Raw genomic sequence first — 15,020 nt, 5'->3', positions numbered from 1 at the left:
TGTCGTGCTTACTCTCGAATTGGCACCAAATATAGGATGAGAATGCCAAATGCCAGTGTTTTCTCTGTTCACCACTGTAAAGTGAGAAGTTCTAGTGGCCGCACATGCTCTGCCTAAGGCTTCCTTCGTATCAGTCATTTTAGCCGAAAAAAAAAGAACTTCGGTTACTTGTTTTCCATGACTAGACGTGGGCAATGGGCGTATTGTAGCAGAATCAATTTCACCGGTAGGGAGGGACCACTGGATTACTGTTTTTAAAAGGAATGGCAGTGCATGTATCCGGCAACAGAGACGAAAATTGAAAGAGTAGAAAATTTGCTATTTCAAAATGGAAATAATGCTGTTATTAGATTCGTAACTTGTAAACACTGATAAATTTTGAATCTATAATTTCCACCTACGTAAAAGTTTCGGATGATAAATATAGTTTCAGAGAAAAAAGCATCAAATGTTTGTAAGATACTTCCATTGAATGTGCATAATATAAACCAAACCTCAAAATCACATTGCAGCCCTACATTAAATCATATTCCGAAACAAACCTGTGACAAAAATAAGATTACATATTAGAGACTACGATTAAAAATATAAATAAGAACAGGAAAATTTGCACAAGGACTATTACTTTAATCAGCGCTAATTAACACATTATAGAAAGGAAAAAAAAAAAATCGCTAGAAGACCAGCCAAAAGTTATGCTGTAAATGAAAACGCAAGGCGAAAAACTGCAGTTGTAAAGGCACCCCCACTCCCGAAAAAAGGTCACATACTTCCAACCCTTAATCCACAAACTAATAAATGATCAAGAAAAATCCAGAGTTGTCTGTTAGAGTAGAGATATACATTAGTGGGGCGCAAGAGGCAACAGTTAAATTTTTATGGTAAAAATAAAATTTCATTAAAAGAATAATAAAAGAGATACATCCTGATATGTGATAAGGAATCACCACATACAAGAAAACAACCAAAAATTGCTGAAGTAATCACACAAGATTTTCCAAATTACACAATTGAAACCCCAACACTTCCCCAAGTATATCCCCAAGATCCTCCTTTGTGACTTGTCTAAGTTCTGGTAGTATCAGTACCCACTCTGGAATAGATTTGCTAATTGCCCCCACTATCCTGTCCATTGGCTAAGATTTGTCTTCAAAAATTCTTTTATTTCTTTTCTTCGAGATCTAACAAATTGCAAAAATGATGCAATTCCAGATTATTTTTGCTTTTCTGCATCCTCTTATCTTCAGCCATGAGGAGAAAACTTTTCCAGGTGTTCTTGGATGAAAAAACAAATGGCAAATGTTTTCCTCCTGCTCTTTCCAAGATGGCACATGTTAACTATGTCAAATCCTCTATTTCAGGTGGTCCACTGTCAAAATACTATCCATTGCCACAAGCCATACAAAGGCTTCAACCCTAGGGGGAACCAGGTTTCCCCAAACACCTCCAACTTGATTTGAACTTGTATTGTCCCTACAAAGAGAGCAAGGTAGTATGATTTCCCAGAGAATTTCCCATTTGAGCATTCTTTCCACCATAATTCATCCCTTGGCTGATCTGAAATTTTCACCTTCTCTAATTTCTCCAGCAAAGCAATGCATCCATCAACCTCTCTATCCATTTATCCAACAAAGGTCTTATGAACTTCAGACACCAAACCAACTGCTCCCCCCCTTCTTTCATGACAGTGATTAATAGTAACTTCACACTCAGCCAACCTGTTTAGCCTTGGACAGAGGTCACTAAGCTTGCCCACACCATACCAATCATCCTCCCAAATTCTAATTCTTGCTCCCTCACCCCATAAGATGATCTCACCTCCCCTGACTCGTAAAATCTAACCACCCCATATTTTCCAGCCACCACTCTCCTCAATGAATTTTCCTCCTCCCTAAACCAAAATCTCCAATAGCCACTTTCCAGTCAAGGCCCTATTAAATACCCTCACCCTTCTAATAACAAGCCCACTATGGATGGAAATTTCAACCCTACCCGACGGGCACCTGCACCAACAAGGCAGTTGTTTTGCTTGAAGGACAGATATTATAGGAAAGCATACGAACTTTATTAGGTGTTGACTTTAATAACATTTTGAATTTTATGTGAAGGATAATTGATAGTTTATGTGATTTTTACATGTAATTGAAGGGATGAGAGATCCATCATATGAATGGCCGAACCCTGTAGGTAGGTTGGGTGAAATTTCAAAAATTTCTCTCTTCCATCTGAGAATCACATTCCCTGTTTTAGAAAAACTGCAATTTTCAATGATCAATCTTGAACCAAGAACCAAACCAAATCTGGACCAAAACAGTAGGAGAGGGAGATACCTGATACGAAGAAACAGTATCCTCCAATGAAGGTGTTCATGCCCAAAGAAATCTCCAAAGACTGCTCCCACTAAAAATGACACAGTGTAGGGTGGAGCAGAATCAGCAATGTTCTTCCCAATAACCGAATCCTTCAGCAAGAATTCGATGGAGGCTGTGAGCACGACTTCAGATCAGCCTTTCTCCAAAGACTGATATCAAGAACTATTCTTGATCACTCCTACAAAACTGGAGATCGAACTGGCTATGGCGGCAACTAGAGGAGAACGCAGGGAGGAGATGGCACAGTGTCACACTGTTGTTGTCTTCTCTCTACGTGATCTGGGATCTGATATCTCTGGTGGAGTTGAGATGTAGAATGGTCCGCCCCCCTCCTCCTTTTATAGCCTAAAAGAGACTAGTTCCTGATCCCATTAGGAGTTTCCTGATTCAAATCCTTATTTGAATCTGAACTCTCTTTAAGAAATAAGGATAGACCCTTATCTTATCTGCATATTAGATCAGCCCTCCTAATCTTATTAGGAGTTTCCAGATCCAAATCTATATTTGGATCTAGACTCTCTGAGTGGATAGGGATAAGACCCTATCCTATCTGCTAATCCAAATCCCAGATCTGCCCCTCTTTAAATAATCTAATTATACCAGTTCGAATTGGGCTTTGGGCCCATTAAGTCTATGTGCTCACTAACCTTCCAAACTACTGCCCAGTTGGGCTTCCTTGTATGGCGTGCAACCCAAATATTAATCTACACATCAGCCACATGGGTTCAGCCCAGCCTCTGTTACAAAGCCTGGCCGAATTCACTGAAAAGACAGTGAACCCCCTGAAGCCCATCACATGGGCTCCTAATGGGCCCAACACTTACACTAAGTGGTCCCTGGGCCAAGCCACCTTATAAAAACCCAGGGACTGTAGGCAGATGCAAGATTAACCCATCAGGTATAACACTCAATGGTCTTACACTTAACCTCTCAGCCCATAATGATCAAGCACTGCCCAACAAGAAAGGACCTCTCCCTCGGCTGTAAGGAACAGTGTTGCACTCTCTACTCACATGGATCCCGGGAATTAAAACTTTTTGCAAACATTTTGAAACCATAATATATATATATAAATATATTTTGCAAAACAAATTTCAACGATTGTAATCAACTGCCGGCAGTTTTGGTTTCCATCAGAGAGAGTGCATCCCCGATCATTACCTTTGTCCAACAAAAGGGCTGATCCTGTCACTATGATCACCCACTCAGATGAATTCTCGGACTGTCCCAACATACCCAGATTTTGACCCCCTCTAAGGATCTCACTGATTGGCACATCAAAGACAGCCCAATTCGACACCTAGTGCAGTATCATAATCGAGTCTAGGGGTCAGATGTAACATTCCAGTTTTGCCCACTAATCACTAAGGTCCAGGGCAATACTGGAATTCTGGTCCGGTTCAGGGTTTCAAGAAAACCTACACTGTATGTACCTCGGGTCTCACCCTAGCAGCTGAGACAGGCTACCCCAACACTTAGCAATACATCAGTGTCAGCCTTGGCAGGATAAATCTCCCCAGACTTATCCAACGGCTGTGAACATTCTAAACTAACACGAGTCTCATAAGTGTCTAGTTTAAGGGTATTGAACAGAAACACACCACAATAATATGAATCAAATATGTACTTTATTCATTTACAATAAATGTCATAATGTACATCAATCTGATTGGAGCTAAGGGCATACACTGTCTAACAGTAATCAAATAATTGGAAATTTTGTTGTTTGCTCATGTTATTTTACTTATTGTTTATATATAACAAGAGATAATAGGAAATTAGATGAGGGTTCTAAACCCAACCCACCCTACCCTTGAATGTGAGGAGGGTAGGGCTAGGAAGGCTTTTGCATTTTCATGTGTAGGGAGAGTTTGGATTCTCAATATCTAACCCATTACAGGTTTTGGGGCAGGTATGGATTGGGAAGCATAGGGAGAAGGGTAGGGCCTAGAATTTACAAAATCCTCCCCAAACCCGCCCCATTGCCATCCGTATAGCCCACCCTCTCCTCTGGTCTACATACTTTTTCCCATTTTACCAAGTGAAGTTTCTTATCCCCTCCTCCCCCTCCCTCCCACCCCTTCCCATAAGAAATCCCATTGAAAGTTTTCCACTCTTTCAGCTACTTTTGGTGATACCTTTAATAAAAACAAATAATAAGATGGTAAGCTTGAGAGTATAGTCTTAATTAATGTTATCCCCCCCTTCTAAGCAAAGGTATTTTGCTTTCCACCCATCCAATCTCTTCTCAATCCTTTCTAGAATTGGTCTTCATAATGCATCTGAATTGGAAGTTCCCCCAATCGGCATCCCCAAATAAGCGAAAGGAAGCTCCCCAATTTTGCATTCGAAAGCCTCTTCGCACTTGCTCTTGAACAGATTCACCTTCAAACCTGTTAACAACTCAATTTTTGCTGGAATTGCTCTCAAACTGATGAATCCAGAAAAGAACTCCAAGGACACCATTTATAAGAATTGAAAAAGAAACTATGCATGGAAACATCTAGGTTCTCCACTTCTTTCCAAACCCCATTAATCGACAAATCTCTTGTAAAACTTCATTCCACATGGTCATAAGATTTCTCAATATCAATCTTACAAACTAACCCCGCCCTCCCACTCCTTAATCTAGAAACTATGCATTCACTTGCCACTAAAACTCCATCCAGAATCCATCTCCCTTCCACAAATGTCATTTGGGGTTCACCCACCACCTAGTGCATCACTTTTCTAAGTCTCTTTCACAACACCTTGGCCAACAACTTATATGGGCTACTGATTAAGATAATCAGCCTGAAGTTCTTCAACTCTACAGCACCATTCTTCTTTGGAATCAAGGAAATAAATGTAGCATTAGCTGTCCTCTCTGAAACTTTTTCCCTATGGAACTCGTTAAATATTCCAAAGTTTAATCGAGAAAAATCAAAACCCGTCTGTTGGAGAATACAAATTAGGGGTGCATGTGACCAATTTTAAGAATTTACAGTGCATCAAGACCAGGTCATCCCCTAAAACATTTTAACAAATGCTCAAACCATTCAAGTTGGGCCCCTAATACAAATGATACTTAAAGTGCTCACTAAAGAAAGGGTCAAATGATACTTATGATGGTGAAAATGGTAGATGCTCCGTTTTTATCTACTTTCCAAATGAGCGGGAATTTGTTTAGACTCTAAGAGAAGATAAGAAGAATCAGCTGTTACTACCACCTCGGGTGAAAAAATAATAACCAAACAAACCATATCAAGTTCATATGTTTTAATGGAAAGGCAATAATCAGGGATATGCAACTCATAAATATGAAAACAATAATCTAAGAAAGAACATCCATCTACTCTTGGGAGAGTATAACCCCACAAATAGTAACTTTTTCTCAACTTTCAGTTTCTGTCAAACGAAAAACAGCCTTACTGGCATAATCCTGATAAGCCCAACTTGTCCTTAACTTGTAGCAAACCTCCCATCTATAGCAGGTGAACCGTGGAAATGAACCAGAAAAATACCCTTATGACTCCATAAAGGCCTATAGTTTCCTTCTTGGTGATTCCAATACATTGCTCCCAATCATAACAATAAAGGCTGGAAGGGTGGACTGGATATGGGCCTAACTTTTAACCCTTTTTTGGTTTTGCACAAAGTTGTTGCTCTCAAACTCAAACTCCATTCAGAACCACTCGGGGAGAATTTCCCAGCGAAAGAAATTTAGTGTAAGTCAATCCCTCCCAAAGTGCAAACTCTTTGTTGGGAAGTGTTCCTTGAAAAGGTTGATACCTGTGACTTGCTACAGATACAGATAAGAAGGCCAATTAAGTGCCTCTCAACTCATGTTTTTATACTCTGTTTAGCTAGTTGTGAGACCATACCTCATTTACCAATCTCATGCTCTTTTGTGTCCTGCATTTGGGATTACCTTTTCTTCACTCTTTGGCTGTAAATGGGAGCCCCCACAAAATGTGGTTAGCTTATTCAGTTCTAATTGTATGAGGCTATAGAAAAACGGGCAAAATGCTTATGGATGGTCACAAGAGCAGCTGTAGTTTGGACCATCTGGGAAGAAAGAAATCAAAGAATTTTCAATGAGAAGAGAAGACTTAAAGAGGAAGTAATTGAAACAATTAAAATCAGATCTACACATTGGGTAGAAACTGTTCATACATTCAAAGATATCTCAACAAATGATAAAAATGGGAGGAAGTGGTACAGATGGGAACACAAAGAAATTACTAAGATGGATTGGAAACCACCAGAGCCAAATAAATTGAAGCTGAATTTTGATGGTAGCTCCCTTGGAAACCCTGGGAGAGAAGGAATAGGGTGTTAGACAGTTTTGTATGCCCTTAGCTTCAATCAGAATGATGTACTTTATGAGTTTATTGTAAATGAATAAAGATACATATTTGATTCATGTTCCCTTGGTATGTTTCTATGTAACACCCTTAAACTGGACACTTAATGAGACTCGTGTTAGTTTAGAATGTTCACAGCCAGTGGGTCGGTCTGGGGAGACCTGTCCTGACAAGGCTGACACTGTGGTGCCACCAAGTCGGTTGGGGTGGCCTGTCTCAGCTGCCAGGGTGAGACCCTAGGCACATACAGTGTAAGATTAATTGAATCTTTGAACTGGACCAGATTTCCAGTATTGCCCTGGACCTTGGAGATTGATGGGCAAAAACTGGAAAGTTACACCCGACCCCTAGACTCGATTATGATACTGCACTAGGTGTCGGATTGGGCTATCTTTGATGTACCAATCAGTGAGATCCTTAGCGGGGGTCAAAACCTGGGTATGTTGGGACAGTCCGAGAATTCATCTGAGTGGGTGATCATAGTGACAGGATCAGCCCCTTTGTCGGACAAAGGTAATGATCGGGGATGCACTCTCACTGATGGAAACCAAGACTGCCGGCAGCCGATTTCAACCGTTGAGATTTGTTTTGCAAAATATATTTTATATAAGATATAAAAGTATATATATGGTTTCTAAAATGTTTGCAAGAAGGTTTTAATTCCCGGGATCCATATGAGTGGAGAGTGCAACACTGTTCCTTGCAGCCGAGGGAGAGGTCCTCATTGTCAGGCAGTGTATGATCATTATGGGCTGAGAGGTTAAGTGTAAGACCATTGAGGATAATGCCTGATGGGCTAATCTTGCATCTGCCCACAGTCCCTGGGTGTTACAAGGTGGCTTGGCCCAAGGACCACTTAGTGTAAGTGTTGGGCCCATAGAGCTCATTTGATGGGTTTCAGGGGGTACACTGTCTTCAGCAGTGCATTCGGCCAGGCCTTGTAACAAAGGCTGGGCTGGACCCATGTGGCTGATGTGTAGATCAATGCTTGGGTCCCACGCCATACAAGGAAGCCCAACTGGGCAGCAATTTGGAAGGTTTTGAGTACATAACCTTAATGGGCCTTAAGCCCATTTCGAACTGGGCTGATTTGATCAGTCATTTAAAGGGGACGAATTCTGAAGTGGGTCAGCTAAAAAGGATTGGGCTTAGACCCTATCCACTCAGAGAGTCCAAGATCTAAATAAGATTTAGATCTGGAAACCTCCTAATTAGATTAGGAAACAGCTGATCTGATCTGCAGATAAGATAAGGATTATCCCTTATCACTAAGGGACTTCTAACCCAAATATGATTTGGATTAGCAACTCCTAATCTGATTAGGAGCTGATCCCTTTAAGATTATAAAAGGGGAAGGGGGCGGCAGCCTTGAAGAACACAATAAGATCAACAGCATTCTTCTCTTAAAGAAAGAGAGATTGAGAGATTTCCTGCATACTGCGAATTCTCTCCTGCCGCCACCTTCCTGCCATTGCCATTCCTTCAGTTCGATCTCCAGTTCTTGGGAGCAATCAAGATTTGATCTTGATCTCAATCTTTTGGGAAAAGATTGGTTGGAGCTGTACTCACAAGCCGTCCAGTTGATTCTTGCGAAGGGTCAAGTTCTTTTGAAGAACGTTGTTGATTCTGCTCCATCCTTCACTGCGCCATCTTCAGTGGGAGCAGATTTTAGATCCTTCCTTGGGCGTGAACACCTCCATTGGGAGATAGTATTTCTCCGTATCAGGTATAATCCTCTCCCACTCCTTTTGGTTCAGATCTGGTTCAGTTTATGGTTCAAGATTGATCCTTGAAAATATGATTTTCTAAATAGGGAATACGATTCCTAATTGAAGGGAGAGAGAAATTTTTTGAAATTCGCCCCTTATTCCGCAATCTTTGGGCGTCCATAGGATGGATCTCTCATCCCTTCATAGGGGGAGTATTTTGAAATCATGGAGAAGTTGTGGCTTTGTTCTCAAGACCAATTGGGTATGGAGACTTGATTTAGGCTAAGAAAATGGCACTCTTACCAGGCTTGAAATTAGCAGAACAATTAGAAGCTAGAGAATTGGAAGTGGAAGGGGACTCACTCTTGGTCATTTCTTGGGCTAAGCAAGTAAATTCAGCACCATGGAAATACAGATTTTCTTTCACGGAGATTGACATTCTTCCTAAGAGTTTTAACTCTACATTTGGGTGGGCTACAAGAACAGCAAATGGATTGACAAATACCCTGGCAAAACAGGGAGTCGATAGACCTACTCTTTTTTGGGCAAAACTGTAGGCAGCTGCATTACAACCAAGGTTCAAAATATCATCACATATCAGCCTGTATCGGCTGATACGTATCGTATCGTGGCCTTCCCGATACACCCCTATAGGGGGTGTTTCAGGTCAGACCATGGTTCAGAGGGTAGCCGGGCCTTAAACCAACCCCTCTGAACCAGTTTTGAAAAAAAAACAAAACAAAAAAAAGGCACCGGTACAGGCCGATAGGCCTTACCGGTGTATCGGCCTGTATCAATACTTTGAACCTTGATTACAACAGAGGGATTTTTTTTTATCAGAAACAGATAAAAGATTTCATTAATTAGAAGAAAAATAGATACAACAAAAAGTTGTGAAATCCAGCTTTAAAAAGCTGACCCAACCCAAATTACAATTGTGCCCAAAACAGCTGTGTTCTTTGAACCCCTTGCTTAGCTAAACTATCCGCCAAACTATTGGCAGTTCTCTTCACCCATCTCACTCGAACTGACATATCCTTTGAGAGCCATTTAAATTTTCAACAGAGGGATATTGATCCATGTAATCTGGGACATTTTGTATATTGTTATACTCTGGAGTGTAGAGCAGCTAAAAAATCTGTAACCTGATATTCATTTTCATAAACAAATAAATTCTTCGCTGATAAAAAAAAAAAAGATTCTAGTTGACTTGTGGTGTGGAGATAGGTCCTTGGTTGAAATCTACCCTAGCTTCTTTAATGCAGCCACAAACAAAGAGGCAACAATTGCTGAGACATTCCCTAATGAAGGAGCTATTGGTCATTAGTCCCCTGTCTTCAGAAGAAACTTGTCTGAATGGGAGATTGAAAATTTAGAAAATATGCTCCTCCATCTTCAGCAACTTCAGCCTATCAACACAGAAGAGGGAAGTAGAATTTGGAAATGGGACAGGAGGAGAATTATCTCAGTCAAATCCATGATGCAGCACCTCAGTTTGAATGGGCCAACTTTCCCACACAAAGTTGTTTGGGCACGGAAAGTGCCATCAGAAGTTGCTTTCCTAGTCTGGAATGCAGCCCGTGGCAAATGCCTCACAAAAGATAAGCTAAGGGAGGTATTCCCATAAACTCCCCCAACTGTCCTCTTTGCAATGCTTCTCAAGAGACTCCAGACCACCCTTTTCTGCATTGCCCTCTCAGTAGAATCATTTGGAACCATTTGTTGGCTAATCTGCATTTATGCTGGATCTTTCCCAACACAGTCTTGAACTTCCTAGATGGTTGGAGAGTTGAAGACCTCTTTGTTAACGGCAGAATTATTTGGAATATGATTCCTGCAGCTGCATTTTGGACAATTTGGATGGAGAGGAACAGCAGAATTTTTTAAGGCAAATCTTCTGATACTGACAAAATTATACACAACATGTTAGCAAAAATTTTCTCCTAGGAAAAGCCACAATATTACTACAGATGCCTTCTTTTTGTAATTATCTTCCTTAAAGTTCTCTTGGGGAAGTCTCACCCCATGTACAGCCATCCATTTACAAATCTGATACAATATACTTTACCTTCCCTCAAAAAGGGGTTTTCTACCTTCTTTTGTTTTTTTTTAAATACAATTACTCCCATCTGTCTTTCTAACCGTAACCAGAATAAAGGCTCAGCCCTTTTGCCTTTTTCTATCAATAAAATATTTCATTAATAATTTATAAAATTTGGTACAGATTGGAACATTCATTAAACCATTCCCCCTTCTCAGATTACATCATATCATAATTTTTCCCAAAATAGAAGAGGTTTGTCAACTCTTTGTTTTGCAAGCACATCTGCCATCCCACTAGCAGTCCTCCTTACCCATCTGAAAGCCGTGTTGAATCTTTTTACTAGAACATCAATTTCCCTAAAAGCTTGTCTGTATTTCCAAGGGGCTGAATTGATTTTCTTTGTCCAAGAAATGACTAATTGTGTCTCCTTCAATTTCCAGTTCCCTGATTTCAAGTTGTGCAGCAAGCCTCGTTCCTTGTAGCATATCCCTTATTTCAGCTTGAATTTAATTTCCAAAGTCAATTGGACCCGAATACAAGGCCACTACCTCTCCTTGGTTATTTCTGAATACACCCCATATGCCTGCTCTTCCTGGGTTGCCCATCGAGCTGCCATCAAAGTTCAATTACATACTATTCCCAGCTGGAGGTCTCCTATCCATCTGCACTTTTTCTACAAATCTATGTGATTGCACTACAGCAGTCCAATCCCTTAAAGTGTCATTGGTTGAGAACTCATTGAAAAGGTCCATGGTCTTTACCCAGTGTGCTGTCCTAACTGTTATGACTTCAATCGGTTCCTCCTCAGATTTACTCTTCTCACTGAAGACTATTTGATTTCCTTCTTCCCAAATGGTCCTCCACATAATCCTTCCTCTCTTCTTCTGTTGCCTCAAGGAACTAGAGTTGAATAACTTTACCACAGCAGTCCAAGCCCTTTTGCCTTTTCTCTGCAATTAGCCACACATGCACAACCTCTACTCTTCTGTAATCTATCACAACACATTCAAAATAACAATAGCCTCATCCCCTAATATGTTTCCTTTCACCTATTCTTCCTTTTAAGCTATGTTTAGTTTGAAGGAAAAAGTAGGGAAGGGAAGGGAAAGGCAGGGAAACCTTTACAAACTTTGTATAGGTTTTCATACCTTTCCCTACCTTTTCCTTCAAACCAAACATAGCCTTAATGTTTGATTTTGATCATGTTAGGTCACTTTTAATGCTTTCTATTTGCAACACCAACTAGAGAAAATAGTTAATTCACAAAAGAAAAGGGGAACAAGTGACAATCATCTAGAAGTTATATATAAATAAATTCCCTAGGCTACAAGGTGCTAAGTTGTCCCCCAGCCTCAACTTAGAGACTTGGCAACCACGCTTGTGAATTGGTTTGCACTCTCTTACATTGGTATTTTGATATTTAATGCAAATGTTATATTATCTAAAACTATATGTATTGAAAATCAATAAAAAATCAAATATCTCCATCAAAAAAGTAAATACCTACCATATAAGGAGTCTTGGTAACAAACAGAAAGACAAGCAAACAACACCAATTCAAGCTAAAAATATATTCTATAAGGCTGCATTTGGCATTCCTTATTTTAAGGATTTGTCTCCTTTTTTGCTGTCAAAATGCCCCTATGAACACTGATTTTAATTGCAAAAATGAGATAAGTCCTTAAAATAAGGAATGCCAAATGCAGCCTTAAGCCCCTTTCGCTAACAAGCCTCCAATTCAGGAAACACACACACACACGAAAAACATTTGAAATTTTGCAGAAGCAAAGAACCATAACGGATTAGAGAAACAGTGAAAACTCAGAAGCATTGCTATTCTCAATTCTAAACTAAATAATTAACTTCTAGAAAGATATACAGAAAGAGAAAATTACCATGATCAACGCCCAGGCGTCAAAGAAGGATTGAGCCCAAGTAACATGTTGTTTCCACCAGGAAGATACGCCACATTGGGTGACTTCGCCAAAGTAGAAGCAATTTCCCTTGACGCCTCAATCCTTCTCAACTCGATCAAGCCCATCCCAGCAGCTGCAGTCGCATCTGAAATCAGCTTAGCCGACTCACTTTCTCCTTCAGCCCTAATAATGGCTGCCCTCCTCTCCTGCTCCGCTTTCATCACAATAAACTTGGACCTCTCCGCTTCCTGTTGTGCCACCTGCTTCTGCTCAACAGCCTTAGAGAACTCATGACCATAGGACAAGTGAGTAATAGCAACATCATCAAGAACAAGGTTGAAGTCCCTGGCGCGACGAATCAAGCTCTCGCGGACGAGGGCAGAGACGTGGGGACGTTCAGTGAGGAGCTGATCGGCGTTAAACTGGGCGACGACCGCTTTGAGGACTTCGTTGCCGATGGAGGGAAGGACCTTTTCGTCGTACTCGAGACCGAGGGTTTTGAAGATAGTGGGGAGGCGAGGGACTTCAGGACGGGAGAGGACTCGGAGTGTGAGGTTGACCATTTGAAGGTCCTTTGTGCCGGAGACGGAGGAAAAGGTGTGGGGGCGAGTTCGGATGTCAAAGATGTAGGGAGTCTGGAGCCAGGGGATTAAGAAGTGGGTACCTTCTCCAATTGTATCGTCGAGAACTCCCCGGAAACGATCGAAGAGTACGGCTCGTTGGCCACCGTCGACATTGTAGAGGGAAGAATTGAGGATGGTTGCACCCACACCGAAGCCAAAGGCTGCTCGAGCGAGGTTTGTGAGGAAGGACAAGGCTGCTTGGCTGCTTCCCATCTTCAGAAATCACAGAGCGAGTTTCAGGGAGAGAGAGAGAGAGAGAGAGAGAGGATGGTGGCAAACAAAACCCTAGTTCCCTAAACGGCTAAACCCTCTAGGCTCCGTTTGGTTTGATTCATAAAAGGATGTGGTAGGAGGGAAGTGTAAAGCTGTTTGATTGGAACCTTACAGTGATCGACTGAAATATTGCAACGGATTTATCATGTGCACATGAAAACATATTGGTTATTTAGATTGGAACTATTTATTTTCAGTAATTGGCTTGATGAGTAGATGGATGTATGTGGTAATTTTGGGCTGGGTAAGTTATATGTTAAATTTGAAGAATTGGATATGTTCTCTTCGCACCGACTTTACAGTCACATCTTATTAAGTTTATTATTGATGGGTATCTGTACAATGTATGAGATTTGTAAAGAAAAATTAAATAATAAAACACATCACAGTATATAATTGTTTTATATTTTTTATTTTTTAAATAATTATTAATTATTTATATTTTATAATACTTTTAATAATTTTTTTATTATACAAAAATAATAATAATTTATTTTAGCTAAGCTTATTCATCGAATTAATAAATCCAACCAATCCGATCAATTCGAGCCAAATTACTCAGCTTATAATATTTTGGGTTGAAATTGGATCAATTTTGTTGTAGCCATTTGTAAATTGACCAAAATAAAATGACCCATCCATCCACACACACTTAATATTTTTATATTTTAAATATAATTTTTAGGGTAAATTATAAAGACCCCCCTATACTATGGGGTCAGTGACAAAGACCCCACTGTACTTGTCTTGCAACAAAGACCCCCCCATGTACTATGTCTGTAAGACAAAGACCCCCTTCCATTAATCTTTCGTTGAAGTCCACCGTTGCAATATTTTTTAATCCCCATACTACCCTCGTAATAACTATTTGAACAATTAAAAGAAAAACACTATTCATCTTCCCTGAATAACAGCAGCTGTAGCTGTTGCAGCGGCAACGGACTTTAGTTGAAGTCCTCTCTCTTTCTTTCCCCAGATCTCTCTTTTTCTTCTTCCCCTTTCTTCTTTGCAATTTCCTCTGTTATCCGTTCTTTGCAGATGGAGAGAAATCAGACTGGGCACACCAAAACAAGATTTCTGGGTGAACATTGACACCCGATGTAGCTTGAGTTGGGTCCGATGCCCACCCTGTACTAACTACTCCAAAATTACAGTTCAATAGCTGCAATAGCTACTGCAATTCTTGCTTCAGCTTCTAGGTTGAACTAGCCACTTCATCCCCATCGCACTTCTTCCCTGTTGTGGTGAACATCCACCCACAACGTTCATCCAAAGAACATCCACCCACAATGTTCATTCCTGCTTCCCTGTTGTGGGACATGGCATCATGGTTTTTAAAAACGAACCGGTCAGGGGTCTAGTTACCGATTCAAACAGTTAACCGACCGGTTCAGCGGTTTGTTGATCAAAATCAACGGTTTTGGGGGAAAACAAAACCGGTCAGGTGATAGGTTCCCAGTTTTTCTAATCCAACCGTCCGATCCGGTCTGATTTTGAAAACAATGCATGGCATATTCTCAGAGATACTGATCCATCCAACTCCTGCTTTAAAGCGAAATTCAAGTTCTCCAGAGAACAATGAAAATTGAGCATCGTCCAAACTAGGCAGTAGTTCATTCAACTTGAAGTCTACGTCCAATCATGCGTTTGATGGAGCTTGAGCATCGTCCAAACTAGGCAGTAGTTCATTCAACTTGAAGTCTACTTCCAATCATGCGTTTGATGGAGCTGCAGTTT

At 40.6% G+C, this 15,020-nt stretch overlaps 1 pseudogene across 1 annotated transcript; it reads right to left on the bottom strand.

Moving 5' to 3' along the window:
* Window positions 1–298: 298 nt before the first annotated feature.
* Window positions 299–13,416, bottom strand: LOC104603193 (prohibitin-3, mitochondrial pseudogene; annotated as a pseudogene). Its single transcript, XR_016079829.1, has 2 exons — window positions 12,367–13,416; window positions 299–542 (listed from the first exon to the last, which is right to left on the bottom strand). The product of XR_016079829.1 is annotated as a prohibitin-3, mitochondrial pseudogene (transcript).
* Between the last annotated feature and the right edge of the window lie 1,604 nt (window positions 13,417–15,020).

The sequence above is a fragment of the Nelumbo nucifera genome, chromosome 8 (assembly GCF_055504915.1).
Source record: "Nelumbo nucifera cultivar China Antique chromosome 8, China Antique-T2T, whole genome shotgun sequence".
Taxonomy (NCBI): Eukaryota; Viridiplantae; Streptophyta; class Magnoliopsida; order Proteales; family Nelumbonaceae; genus Nelumbo; species Nelumbo nucifera.
Note: the sequence above shows the minus strand (reverse complement) of the source record. Positions and strands in the feature narration are given on the sequence as shown.